General features: G+C 43.9%; 1 pseudogene across 1 annotated transcript; it reads left to right on the forward strand.

The window, feature by feature from the left end:
- The first annotated feature begins 237 nt into the window (after positions 1 to 237).
- Positions 238 to 11199, forward strand: LOC311147603 (translocating chain-associated membrane protein 1-like 1; annotated as a pseudogene). The gene is made up of 9 exons: positions 238 to 416; positions 865 to 925; positions 1060 to 1161; positions 7999 to 8115; positions 8235 to 8293; positions 8930 to 9007; positions 10576 to 10714; positions 10860 to 11019; positions 11126 to 11199. The product of its transcript is annotated as a translocating chain-associated membrane protein 1-like 1 (transcript).
- The last annotated feature ends 4240 nt before the right edge of the window (positions 11200 to 15439 follow it).

Consider the following 15439-nt stretch of genomic DNA (forward strand, 5'->3'; position numbering starts at 1 on the left):
TCCACGTTGCAGTTTTGAATTGCGGGCTTTTATTTTGAAGGTTTTCTCATTACCATACGAAATTAACGTCAGTATTTGTGCTGCTGGCCGAATACTAGTGGACATTTGACTGGCCAGGAACAAATTGCGTGTGTGTTTGGTATATCTTTATCGTCTCTTAGCTAACACGTTACCTGCAATTTACTCAGTGTACTGGCAGTAGTGGAGGGAGCAAAAGAGGAGAGTTTGCATCTGAGTGCAAGCAGGGCAGCGAGTGACTGAAGTGCGGCAGGGAGGGAGAGCTGTATCGGTCAGCCATGTGTTTCCGAAAGAAGAACAAGAGCCCGCCGGTGCTGAGCCACGAGTTCGTGATCCAGAATCACGCGGATATGGTTTCGTGTGTGGCTATGGTCATTCTCCTCGGCCTGATGTTCGAGGTACAGTGTTAAACCCTGGAATGTATGCTGTGTAGTTAGCTTAGGTAGGTAAATAACTAGGTAGCTAGCTAAAGAAAACGCCTCGTCTGAACAATGATGACGAGGGGGCTGGGCGCAAGCGTCTCCCTTTTCATGTGTCACACTAAGCGGGGAGGCCCACTGTTCAAGCTAGTGGCTGCCTGGTCAGCTAGCATTTCACACCACCTAGTTCGCTATCTAATATTACCAAATGGATTGCTAGCCAGTTACCTATGAAATCCATCCATGTGACAGTAAAATACGGGAACTACCCCAACCTCTGCCTAACACATTTTACTGTGGTTGACTCCTATACATCAGACATCAGGAAGAACCACCCTTGTTACAAACTGCCATGACAATACCATTTTGCTACATGTGAATTGCATGCACATCATTGCTTCCCGTTTATGTCATTCCTTTATTGTAGGTGACAGCAAAGTTTGCCAACGTGTTCATCACTCTCCAATACAATGTGACTCAAAGTCTTGGTAAGGTTACATTTGTCTTTGTGTCTATTTCTAAAACACACGATTATTGGCCTTTATTACAGTATTTAGTACTTGTATCCAAACCTTGTATTTGAAGCCTTTGGCCATGTTTTTTGTTCTTTGTGTGTTATTAGATGAGAGGGCTGAGCCAGTGAACCTAAAGACATGGCCCTGTGTTCTTCTACCTGCTCATCGCTGTCATACTCCATGCCTTAATACAGGAATACATTCTCGATGTGAGTGTCTCTGCACACAGACCCCGGCACACTGTGTGTGTGACCTGAGAGAGAAAGCGGGACCTCTGTATAGGTAGTTACTCTACAGAACACATACGTCACTGTGTGTGCAAGTGTGTCTTTTCCAGCTCTCTGTGTGAGTCATAACATAAGGTCTGGCTTAGGGATGTGGCGGTCACGAAATTTAGTCAGCCGGTGATTGTCAAGCAAATAACTGTCGGTCTCACGATAATTGACCGTTAATTAACAAACACATTTAGCATCTCCTGGCTTCCACACACAGCCTACAAGCCATTGTAAAAAGTATAATAAATCCATGTAATATAGCCTACGCCTTCACAATAAATCCATTGATTTATTTATTTTAGACAGGTCTAAAGAAGCATGATATGAAGAAAATGTATATTTCAGAAGAAAAGAATCGCATACTCGGAGTTGTCCTGATGTGGCTATGCCAAATGGCTGTGGGCTACACTAGTTCATTTAGCAGACAATATTTGCTTATAATTCCGTGGCATTCTTTTATGTTATTTTATGGTATGAAGAATACAATTGAACAAAGCTGAATAACATATAAATAGTTTCTCAATGATTTGAGGGAGTGTGCACATGCGGCTATTCTGTGTTGAGCGGTTAACAAAGAAATAGGTACATTTACATTTTAGTCATTTAGCAGACGCTCTTATCCAGAGCGACTTACAGTTAGCGCATACATTATTTTATCGTACTCTTATATGCTTAATTTAGTTATTAATGTAACTTTAAATGTTCTGCAAACATTGGGCTCTTTGTTTTGATTTGTAATACATTGTAAGGCTGCATGATGAGACGCTAATGATGATTTGAAAAAAGTCGCTTGAAAGGCATGAGCTCTGCTTGGTTTTTGCTTAGGCAGTACACACTCCAATAGTCTCTCATTCATAATTTGACAAGCACTTGATAATGCCTCGAATTTCACGGCGGCACCCCCTTTGTGGCCGTAATGCACCCTAAAAAACATCCATGCACAGTGTTGCGTTGTGCCCTTCTCCCAGAGTGTGCGGCACAATCCGAAGCATCTCTCACTCACACGGCTCTCCGTCACATGATCGGGTCTTTCTCACAGGCTACAAGTTAAGACAGACACATCGGGGACGCAACTGCGCGCGTCCTTATCCAATTCCGAGGTGCATATTGAAGATATTGGAAGAACTGTCCACATTTACTTTTCGTCAGCCAACAAGATGAGTAGGCCTAACGAACAGCAAAACCACTAGCCTATGTCAGTCCACTATCCCCGATAGTACAAAAGTCGACCTATTCCAAACATGTTGTGGGATGCGATAGATCCCAAATTAATACAACCACTAGCATCAAAAATCATTTTTTAAGCAATGTGGCTGATGCAACAGATCAGAACGTTTAGCTTAAAATGTTGATAAACTATTAGGCTGTTTCTTCACATTATAAGCGCAGCAATGCGCACATGGTAGTAGGCTATAAACGCGAATGTTCCATTAGCGGAAAACACCATTATCAAAAGTGACTGTAAATGCAATTATGCATGTAATGCTTTTATTATAAAGGTGAATTTTTATGGTGAATATTATCTTCCCCAAACTTGAAAATCACGGGCTGCTTATATATGCCAGTTAGGCTCTACACCTCTTGTAAAGCGGATTAATGTGTTTAGTTCTAAGAAGTTATTTGGCCACTTTAGTTGTGATACAAACCTTGGACACACCTACTCATTCAAGGGTTTTTCTTTATTTTTTACTATTTTCTACATTGTAGAATAATAGTGAAGATATCAAAACTATGAAATAACACACATGGAATCATGTAGTAACCAAAAAAGTGTTAAACAAATCAAAATATAATTTATATTTGAGATTCTTCAAATAGCCACCCTTTGCCTTGATGACAGCTTTGCACACTCTTGGCATTCTCTCAACCAGCTTCATGAGGTAGTCACCTGGAATGTCTCCCGAGTGGCGCAGTGGTCTAAGGCACTGCATCGCAGTGCTAGCTGTGCCACTAGAGATCCTGGTTCGAATCCAGGCTCTGTCGTAGCCGGCCGCGACCGGGAGACCCATGGGGCGGCGCACAATTGGCCCAGTGTCGTCCAGGGTAGGGGAGGGAATGGCCGGCAGGGATGTAGCTCAGTTGGTAGAGCATGGCGTTTGCAACGCCAGGGTTATGGGTTCGTTTCCCACGGGGGGCCAGTATGAAAAATATAAAAAATAATGTATGTACTCACTAACTGTAAGTCGCTCTGGATAAGAGCGTCTGCTAAATGACTGAAATGTAAATGTGAATGCATTTCAACTAACAGGTGTGCCTTGTTAAAAGTTAATTTGTGGAATTTCTTTCCTTAATGCGTTTGAGCCAATTAGTTGTGTTGTGACAAGGTAGGGTGGGGTATACAGAGGACAGCCCTATTTGGTAAAAGACCAAGTCCATATTATGGCAAGAACAGCTCAAATAAGCAAAGAGAAATGACAGTCCATCATTACTTTAAGAAACACAACTTTTGACTAGTAGTGTATGTAATTTTTTACTTTTTTAGTCATTTAGCAGATGCTCTTATCCAGAGTGACTTACAGGAGCCATTAAATCAAATCAAATCAAATTTTATTGGTCACATGCGCCGAATACAACAGGTGCAGACATTACAGTGAAATGCTTACTTACAGCCCTTAACCAACAGTGCATTTATTTTAAACAAAAAAGTAAGAATAAAACAACAACAAAAAAAGTGTTGAGAAAAAAAGAGCAGAAGTAAAATAAAGTGACAGTAGGGAGGCTATATATACAGGGGGGTACCGTTGCAGAGTCAATGTGCGGGGGCACCGGCTAGTTGAGGTAGTTGAGGTAATATGTACATGTGGGTAGAGTTAAAGTGACTATGCATAAATACTTAACAGAGTAGCAGCAGCGTAAAAAGGATGGGGTGGGGGGGGCAGTGCAAATAGTCCAGGTAGCCATGATTAGCTGTTCAGGAGTCTTATGGCTTGGGGGTAGAAGCTGTTGAGAAGTCTTTTGGACCTAGACTTGGCACTCCGGTACCGCTTGCCGTGCGGTAGCAGAGAGAACAGTCTATGACTAGGGTGGCTGGAGTCTTTGACAATTTTGAGGGCCTTCCTCTGACACCGCCTGGTATAGAGGTCCTGGATGGCAGGAAGCTTTGCCCCAGTGATGTACTGGGCCGTACGCACTACCCTCTGTAGTGCCTTGCGGTCAGAGGCCAAGCAGTTGCCATACCAGGCGGTGATGCAACCAGTCAGGATGCTCTCGATGGTGCAGCTGTAGAATTTTTTGAGGATCTGAGGACCCATGCCAAATCTTTTTAGTCTCCTGAGGGGGAATAGGCTTTGTCGTGCCCTCTTCACGACTGTCTTGGTGTGTTTGGACCATGATAGTTCGTTGGTGATGTGGACACCAAGGAACTTGAAGCTCTCAACCTGTTCCACTACAGCCCCGTCGATGAGAATGGGGGCGTGCTCAGTCCTCTTTTTTTTCCTGTAGTCCACAATCATCTCCTTTGTCTTGGTCACATTGAGGGAGAGGTTGTTATCCTGGCACCACATGGCCAGGTCTCTGACCTCCTCCCTATAGGCTGTCTCATCGTTGTCGGTGATCAGGCCTACCACTGTTGTGTCGTCGGCAAACTTAATGATGGTGTTGGAGTCGTGCCTGGCCATGCAGTCATGGGTGAACAGAGAGTACAGGAGGGGACTGAGCACGCACCCCTGAGGGGCCCCTGTGTTGAGGATCAGTGTGGCAGATGTGTTGTTACCTACCCTTACCACCTGGGGGCGGCCCGTCAGGAAGTCCAGGATCCAGTTGCAGAGGGAGGTGTTTAGTCCCAGGATCCTTAGCTTAGTGATGAGCTTAGAGGGCACTATGGTGTTGAACGCTGAGCTGTAATCAATGAATAGCATTCTCACGTAGGTGTTCCTCTTGTCCAGGTGGCAAAGGCCCATGTGGAGTGCAATAGAGATTGCATCATCTTTGGATCAGTTGGGGCGGTATGCAAATTGGAGTGGGTCTAGGGTTTCTGGGATTATGCTGTTGATGTGAGCCATGACCAGTCTTTCAAAGCACTTCATGGCTACAGACGTCAGTGCTACGGGTCGGTAGTCATTTAGGCAGGTTATCTTAGAGTTCTTGGGAACGGGGACTATGTTGGTATTACAGACTCAGTCAGGGACATGTTAAAAATGTCAGTGAAGACACTTGCCAGTTGGTCAGCACATGCTCGGAGTACACGTCCTGGTAATCCGTCTGGCCCTGCGGCCTTGTGAATGTTGACCTGCTTAAAAGTCTTACTCACATCGGCTACGGAGAGCGTGATCACATAGTCATCCGGAACAGCTGGTGCTCTCATGCATGCTTCAGTGTTGCTTGCCTCGAAGCGAGCATAGAAGTGGTTTAGCTCGTCTGGTAGGCTTGTGTCACTGGGCAGCTCGCGGCTGTGCTTCCCTTTGTAGTCTGTAATAGTTTTCAAGCCCTGCCACATCCGACGAGCGTCAGAGCCAGTGTAGTATGATTCAATCTTAGACCTGTATTGACTCTTTGCCTGTTTGATGGTTCGTCGGAGGTCATAGCGGGATTTCTTATAAGCGTCCGGGTTAGAGTCCCGTTCCTTGAAAGCGGCAGCTCTACCCTTTAGCTCAGTGCGGATGTTTCCTGTAATCCATGGCTTCTGGTTGGGGTATGTACGTACGGTCACTGTGGGGACGACATCATCGATGCACTTATTGATGAAGCCAGTGACTGATGTGGTGTACTCCTCAATGCTGTCTGAAGAATCCCGGAACATGTTCCAGTCTGTGCTAGCAAAACAGTCCTGTAGCTTAGCATCTGCGTCATCTGACCACTTTTTTATTAACCGAATCACTGGTGCTTCCTGCTTCAGTTTTTGCTTATAAGCAGGAATCAGGAGGATAGAGTTATGGTCAGATTTGCCAAATGGAGGGCGAGGGAGAGCTTTGTATGCGTCTCTGTGTGTGGAGTAAAGGTGGTCTAGAGTTTTTTTTCCCCTCTGGTTGCACATTTAACATGCTGGTAGAAATTAGGTAGAACGGATTTAAGTTTCCCTGCATTAAAGTCCCCGGCCACTAGGAGCGCTGCATCTGGATGAGTGTTTTCCTGTTGATTAATGGCCTTGTACAACTCATTCAGTGCAATCTTAATGCCAGCATTGGTTTGTGGTGGTAAATAGACAGCTATGAAAAATATAGATGAAAACTCTCTTGGTAAATAGTGTGGTCTACAGCTTATCATAAGATACTCTACCTCAGGCGAGCAAAACCTCGAGACTTCCTTAGTATTTGATTTTGTGCACCAGCTGTTGTTTACAAATATACACAGACCGCCACCCCTTGTCTTACCAGAGTCTGCCGTTCTGTCCTGTCGATGTAGCGTATAGCCTGCTAGCTGAATGTTATCATTGTTGTCGTTCAGCCACGACTCCGTGAAACATAAGATATTACAGTTTTTAATGTCCCGTTGGTAGGATAACCGTAATCTTAAATCGTCCATTTTATTCTCAAAAGCTTGAACGTTGGCTAATAGGATTGATGGGAGAGGCAGTTTACTCGCTCGCCGTCGGATCCTTACAAGGCACCCGGATCTGCGTCCGCGATATCTCCGTCTCTTCCTCACGCGAATGACGGGGATTTGGGCCTTGTCGGGTGTTTGTAGGATATCCTTCGCGGCCGCCTCGTTGAAGAAAAAATCTTCGTCCAATGCGAGGTGAGTAATCGCTGTCCTGATATCCAGAAGCTCTTTTTGGTTATAAGAGACGATGGCAGAAACATTATGTACAAAATAAATTACAAATAACGCGGAAAAACACACATAATAGTACAATTGGTTAGAGGGCTGTAAAACGGCAGCCATCTTCTCCGGCGCTGTTCTGTTCTAATTAGGGTTAAGTGCCTTGCTCAAGGGCACATCGACAGATTTTTCACCTAGTCGGCTTGGGGATTAGAACCAGCGACCTTTCGGTTACTGGCACAACGCTCTTAACCACTAAACTACCTGCCGCCCCTATCACAAGTGATAGGCTAATATTGTCACCCATCAGACTACTCTTGATTTAATCTTTACATACACAAAATAATATATGTGTGAGATTTGTTTTGATTTAGAATGGACCATTATCATGCACCTGTATCTAAACAGGGGCAGCGGGAAAAAAGACATGTCATCTATGCACTTAAATAGCAAATGGAGGATGCTTTTCCGTGGTTTATTTTCATGCCAGCCAGGTAGGCTATACTCCTGTTGTAAATAAAAGCAATGTGCTTAATATTAGGAAAGTTGGGAAATAAATATAGTAGGCCTAGCCTATAGAAAGCTGATGCGGATCCTCTTCTTTTTATTAGTGGCCATCACTCTGTTTTCTCCCGCAATTGCATAGTCTATAGAAATGTTGCGCAACATCAGCTCATGGGCTCTCATGAAGTGTTTGATTAGATTTTCGAAAACATTTGCATTGATGTCGGAGTGATTTAGAGGGACAATTGAGTGCTGAGTACCAGGCAGTTAACAAGTTTGGTAGGCTACTATTGACCATCAGCAGCATCGGAGCTTGGAGAAGTCTAATTACCGTGACTAAACGGTAATGTAGAATTTGTCTTCATGACTCGTGACTGCTGGTGTGGCGGTAATACGGTTACCGCAACAGCCCTAGTCTGGCCTTGTCTCTCTTGTCAGTCTTATCCTCCTCACACCCTCTTAGCTAGTTAAATAGCATCCCCCACGTCCACTACACAGCCCACAACAAATAACTGACACGTTTTCCAGCGTCGGTATGCATGTCTCATGTCCTATTCTCTCTTATTTCAGAAATTGAATAGGCGGTTGCATCTGTCGAAAACCAAACACAGCAAGTTCAATGAATCGGGACAGCTTGCTGCCTTCTACTTAATCTCTTTCATCTGGGGCTGCAGCATCTAAACAGCGGTAAGAAGGCCAACGAAGCGCTGCCAGGAGCCAGGGAACATTATGTGATGACAAGACGAGCACTCCGTCCCGCCGTATTTGTTATTTGGCTCATGTCGCCTCTTCTTTTCATCTGTTAGGAGGAATTTGCAACAAATCCTACTTTCTTATGGGAGGGCTATCCACACACCAACATGGTGTAAGTAAGGATTTATACATTCATTTTACGCCTTCAGCTCACTCATTATTTCAACAATATGTCAGTAGGACAGGGTAAGAACTCTATTCATCACTACTTGTTCTGTGTGTTCTTGTTTGGAGTTACCAAGCATTCTAGAACACAAGTGTTCTGGGAAGCCTCGGCTGTTTTGATTTGGCACATAGGAAAGGCCTTGCTTTCCCAGGGTGCATTGCAGCCCCAGTATTGCGTGTGGGAGTACACTTCTGCTGTAACGGGCTGCCTCATCAAATCCATGATAGATGTCAGCTTCCCCTGAAATAATTATTAAGAATGTGATGTTTTACACTGTGCCAAGCGTCTCTCTTCCATCCTTTCCACAATTGTCATTGTGTTACGAGGCATATTATTTCTATGCATTTTAATTGGGGAAATGGAGTAAGCAGGAATGCATAGATTGTGATCTGAATGTTTTCTCCCAGATTACACATTTTTATTATTGATGGACCTTTAATGTACCATCAAATAACATGTTTGTAAATGCATGTAACAGGGTTGAAGTTATCGTGATCAAATCTTCCAATCATATCCATTCCCTCCCTACATTGATAGACCTGATCTCTCCTGCTGCCTGCCTTTAACCTGTCCTTTCTGCAGCTTTCAGGTGAAGTTCTTCTACATTTGCCAAATGGCCTACTGGCTCCATGCCCTTCCTGAGCTGTACTTCCAGAAAGTGTGAAAGGTAAGTGTCCATGATCACACCATGGGTTAGGTCCTAAAGATGACACATCTGTTATTTAAACATGGAAGGATGTATCTTGTGACTGTAATTCCCCATTGTTTCAATATACAGTTCCTATTCTTTATTCTCATCTTACACTGATACAGCAGTCATTAATAAAGGCTCTTTCCTGCTGGTTTCTCTGGAGGATATTCCCCGCCAGCTCTATTACATTTGCCTTTACGTCTTCCTCATCACCGGTGCCTACGTCTTAAAGTGAGTGTGCGTCTTTTTAGTGAAGTGGTTAGATAAATGGACTATTAGAATGGAGCTGCCGTTCTGAAGTTTTCCTGTATGCACTTTATTTTGACTATATTCCATGGCCTGAGTGAGTCATTCCAAATAACTGAATGAAGCAGCAGCACCTCTTTTCCATCCGAGAACAGGGTTTGGTATGGCAGAGGGGTAAACGCACTCCATATGTGGGTGTTCCTGTCATTGCAATAAAGTGTGTGTGAGCAGCCGTGGATATTCCCTTATCACCTCGTGACTGAGTGTGTGTGTGAGGTGGCCTGGTTTAGCGTGATGGGACTGTGCAGGCAACAAGGGAGGTATTCAAACTATGCCAGAGGGATACCGCAGTTAAAACTATCCCGTTATGTAATATATCCCCGGAGAGAGTTGGGGAGATGGGTGGGGTTAGTTGTAAACGTTTCCTTGCTTTGTCCTCAATACAGGCTATCTTTAAACTTCCTATACACAGGTCAAGTCTGCCAAACTAATTTGTTCTGTGAAAGTGGCTATGGAAAAGTTTAGTAGTAATATCACAGACCATAGAATCATCATCAGTAGTTGCATCACTGCCTGGTATGGCATCTGACCGCAAGGCGCTACAGAGGGTAGTGCATACGGCCCAGAACATCACTGGGGCCAAGCTTCCTGACATCCAGGACCTATATATTAGGCGGTGTCAGAGGAAGTCCCAACAAAATGGTCCAATACTCCAGTCACCCAAGTCATAGACTGTACACTCTGCTACCGCGTGGCAAGTGGTATCGGAGCGCCAAGTCTAGGACCAAAAGGCTCCGTAACAGCTTTGTTTTTACACTGCTGCTACTCACTGTTTATTGACTATAGTTCAGCATTCAACACCATAGTACCCTCCAAGCTCATCATTAAGCTCGAGGCCCTGGGTCTGAACCCCGCCTTGTGCAACTGGGTCCTAGACTTCCTGACGGGCCGCCCCCAGGTGGTGAAGGTAGGAAACAACATCTCCACTTCGCTGATCCTCAACACTGGGGCCCCACAAGGGTGCGTGCTCAGCCCCCTCCTGTACTCCCTGTTCACCCATGACTGCGTGGCCTAGCATGCCTCCAACTCAATCATCAAGTTTGCAGACGACACAACAGTAGTAGGCTTGATTACCAACAATGACGAGACCGCCTACAGGGAGGAGGTGAGGGCTCTGGGAGTGTGGTGTGCACCCGGGGGGTTTGGAAAACCCTGTCTTACACGAGCCCATAGAAGATGTCACTGCTGTTGCCATGGTGACTTGTAACCCCCTCCGATTCTCCTTTTCCAGTTTCACTTTGTGGCCTCTACTTTTCATCATCGCTCGCCTCCTCACCCTCTCCGTATTGACATTCGGCTTCGGACTGCCCCGTGCAGAGAACCAGGGATTCTCACTGGCAGAGGGAAACTTTTAATGTGCTCACCGTTAGGCAAGTCGTGTTTCTTAAGGTCACTTCATTTGCCCTCTCCCCTTCTGATTGGGGCCTTGAGAGCAAGTTTGAACTTTTCCTCTATCCAAAAAAATAGAAAGCCTGCTCATGGCTGGTCCTCATAATGTTTACTTCCCTGTCTCAGGATGACATGCCTGGCTGCCATTTGCCTCACCCAGGCCTGGATGATGTGGAAGTTCATCAACTTTCAGCTGAAGAAGTGGAGGGAGCCCAGCCAGAGCCAGGCTCTCAAGGTGAGGCTGTCAGCCCAAAGAGCAAGCCCCACAAGAAGGACCCAGCCCAGGGTGAGTCCCCCACCGCTGCCCACTCTAAACACCCACCTCCAGCCAGTGTAACTCTGTGATACAGATATGTTTCTGACATGTTGTTCTTGTTCCTTTGTTTTGTTAGGAGGTTCTGCCAACGGTGTGCTGATGTCCGATGACTAGACATCAACCCGGGCGAGAAAAGCCAAAGCCCTGTAGAGATGGAGGGAGAGGACTAAGTGAGGGGGCTGCTCTCAATGTGACAGTCTTTTCACCACTTAAAAAAAAGTTAACCTACTGTTCGCCAAAACAACCACTTAAGTGCACAAAGAAACCTTAACTTAACCATCTCTTTTGAGTTAGAACCTATGTTTTTACAGTTCTAGGTTTTGATGACCTGATAGGTTTGTGTAGGCAGGGCAGGGTCGACTGCTTAAATGCTTTAACTGGATAGATTGGTCAAAAAGTGTCCCTTTTGGAGAGGACTTATCTGTACCTATTGCATCCAGCTTCAGGGCCCAACTATATCAAACTTGGTAGCCGGGTTTATGAGGAAGTCAAACAAGCGCTGTTCAATTTGCATTGCAAGAGTGCATATCAGGATGCATGTTCTCAACAAAGCATGTAAAAGAGAGTGGGGAAACGTTGGGCAAAAGGTTTTGCCTTTTACCCGGCCGTTGGTTTCGATTGAATAGGGACTTCACCATTAACTCCTAAAGGTGTCTGTTTACTGCCTGTATTGTTACTTGTCTTTTGCCATATGAAACCTGGGCTATTATGGGATTAAGGGCACTGTTAGTCATTAGTAGCCACATGTCAGATTTACCAACTCTCCATCAGCAATCTTCACACTCAACTGGCCTTCATCCAGAAATCTGAACTCCTGACGGGAGATACTGTCTTTATCCATGCAGAACTAGATCTCTTGAGCAAATGATGCATTAATGTAAGAGTAGGATTTGTGTGTTTCAGTTCAGGATTTCGATCCCCTGATATGAGTATCTTCATTAATGAACAACGCCAATAATTTATGCGCTCAAGTTATAGGTGAGCCTAAAGGGTCGTGGTTAGGTTTTGACGTGCCGTCGAGTTTGCATGTCTCAGAAGCATTCAGTGGCCTTTTTTCACATCTGCTGGAAGAGTTATTTATTTAATTTGTTTCTTATTTTTTTATCATGCTTTGGCAACTATAACCAGCATAGACGAGGTACAAAGTGAAACGCTTTGTCTCAACACTCATCCCAAATTATGCAATCCTCCTTTAAGTGTCCTTAAAATGTCAGTGGCGTGAGCTGTGAAATTCTCCTCGGGTTTCCTTTTCTGTTTGCCTTTTTTTATATTGGGGTATATGATGGCAGGCAGCTGCCGCCGTAGACACCCGCCTATTATACTGTATATCCCATTGTGTGTGTTGGTGCGTGTTTGAGCCTGTGTGTAGTTCTGCCTGTGATTAATGCTTCTGTGTGAGGAAGTGAAGGCTCCGCATGAGTCGTGCTTTAGTCGTAGCTTTTTTTTCTTGGAGAAAAAAAAGTTGTTGCCCTTGTGGCATTATGGAATGCGACAGAACCAGTTTATAGACTCCCCTTGTGTTTCCTTTATAAATCTTCTACCTTGTTTTCATTTAATCTTTTTGTTAATTTACAAGAAAGGCTTTTGTAATGAAGACAATGAGTGGCAACTGGGTATATTCTATATAAAGTTAGTTATTGGATGCTTATAACCCCTGACCCTTCCTTTACCCCTGTCCTGTGTGAAAGAGATTATGTGACTTCTGTTTGACGGGGCCTTCTTACTCCACCAGTCCAGTGATTTGGACATTGCCTTTAGACACTTGTGTAATGTCCTACTGTAGATCCAATGCTGTTGCCACAAATGGGCCAGGTTATTAGTCCTGCTATGGTGAACCAGTGTGCCTGATCTCAGCTTTGTTTGTGCGTTGGCAACTTCTCTGACTAGTGTTATAGTTGGCTCACGCATATACTGGTCTGGGACCAGGCTACTTGTTTGGTAGGTTGAGTAGTATTGTTTCAGCAGGAAGTAGATGAGTCATGACTTCAGTTTAGTCCTCATAGCGCTCTATCTAAAGCTTAAGTTGAGTGTGGAGGACTTGTGTTCTGTTTTGAGTCTTATGTGGCAATGTCTTAGTAGGAGAGGAGGAGCAGAGGACTTTTATACTAGTCTGAACTTTACTGTATCTGATGTTTAAATTAATCTATATGAATAATGCTTTTTTATTTTTAGCTATTTTTATAGAGTTGAAGAACTTAAGTTCACTACTATTCAACACACAGATATAAATATATGAATATTATTTTTCATCCTTATTGGTATGGGTTTTTATACATCAAAAGACAAAGCTTGCTCCCCTTTAAGTAAGGGTGTACATTTCAGTGCAAGAGAATGTCTTATTTCATAGTTTCACCATCATAGTCTATTTCATAGAGTAAATAAGAGCTACTCTGCTATAAAGATGATGCTCAGAAAGCACTATACTGAAACTGTCTACATTAGTAATTAAAGTAGAATACAATAAAACTGTCTGCTATCCATGGCACTAGGTCGCAAATATACTGTTTTGATCAGCAAGGATCCTGTTATGTTTGTTTTAATGTTCCTAGGTGTATTTAAATCAGTTGGTCGTCCTACTCTTACACTAGCCTGATCCCAGACCCGTGTGTCTGCTTTAGCCATCTCTGGTAGGATGACAACCATAGTCAGGAGTTGACTAGGATATTAGTATCTGATCAGGGAACAGGCTATTGCTGACCCTGTAAAACAACACATTTCACTTCACCTAGCCGGTGTATGTGGCAATAAATCATCTAACTATATACAATATTTTGGTGAAGTGATAATTACAATAAAGGAAAGATGAGCATTTGCCCTTCATCCATTCCTTTAGTAATTGATTTGATATCACGCTTGATCGTGATACACTGTGTGAGGTGCCGAGTAACAGGAGTCTCTATCCAGGTTAGGACACATGCTAACCCCCTCTGAGTTGTATTCTCACTGCACCAACTACACCCACTATTGAAATATGCACTGTAGTGAAGCATGACACCAATGGATGCCACAATGTACTGTCAGCATGTTCGGTTGTACCACTGTTCTATAACCTAGCGCGAGTCTTGACTGCAATGACCATTTGATCTCTGGTAAGGTGGCAATGTGCCGACACAATGCGAAGACCCATGCTAATAGTTGATTAGTTTCTATCAACCTTTTAGGTGGCAACAACCATTAATGCATTTGCGATGAGATGCATACAAGCTTCATAGCAGCCAGGTACACAGAAAAAATACTAAATTATTTCAGATGGTTTTGTTTCATGCACTGTCCTTGTTTTGTGTTATTTTGCTGCTTGCTTCTAGATGTTGCGATATATTCCTTTTTTTAACGTGTTCTCTCTGATATGCTCTGGAATGTAAATTATGTATTTATGCAAAATCTTGGGATTTCTGACATTTTTCTTTGTTAGTATTTATTTCATATTTGAATAAAGCCTTTGATTATCCAGAGTGATTTGTTGCTTAAACTAAAGGTTGAAGAGTTTCTACATACAGTGCTTTCGGAAAGTATTCAGACCCCTAGACCTTTAACACATTTTGTTACGTTACAGCCTTATTCTAAAATGGATTGAATAAAAAATATCCTCAGCAATCTACACACAATACCCTATAATGACAAAGAGAAAACAGGTTTATAGAAATGTTTGCAAATGTATTAAAAATTGTAAACAGAAATATCTTATTTACATAAGTATTCAGACCCTTTGCACCTGAGCTCAATTTCGAGTCTCATAGCATACTGTTTCCATTGATCATACTTGAGATGTTTCTACAACTTGATTGGAGTCCACCTGTGGTAAATTCAATTGATTGGACATGATTTGGAAAGGCACACACCTGTCTGTCTATATAAGGTCCCACAGTTGACAGTGCATGTCAGAGCAAAAACCAAGCCATGAGATTGAAGGATTTGTCTGTAGAGCTCAGAGACAGGATTGTGTCGAGGCACAGATCTGGGGAAGGGTACCAAAACATTTGTGCAGCATTGAAGGTCCCCAAGAACACAGTGGCCTCCATCATTCTTAAATGGAAGAAGTTTTGAACCACCAAGACTCTTCTTAGAGCTGGTCGCCTGGCCAAACTGAGCAATCGGGGGAGAAGGGCCGTGGTCAGGGAGGTGACCAAGAACCCGATGGTCACTCTGACAGAGCTCTAGAGTTCCTCTGTGGAGATGGGAGAACCTTCCAGAAGGACAACCATCTCTGCAGCACTCCCCCAATCAGGCCTTTATGGTAGTGGCCAGGCGGAAGCCACTCCTCAGTAAAAGGCACATGACAGCCCGCTTGGAGTTTGCCAAAAGGCACCTAAAGACTCTCAGACCATGAGAAACAAGATTGAACTCTTTGGCCTGAATGCCAAGTGTCACGTCTGGAGGAAACCTGGCACCA

This window comes from Coregonus lavaretus (assembly GCF_964263955.1).
Source record: "Coregonus lavaretus genome assembly, chromosome: 20".
NCBI classification, from domain to species: Eukaryota; Metazoa; Chordata; class Actinopteri; order Salmoniformes; family Salmonidae; genus Coregonus; species Coregonus lavaretus.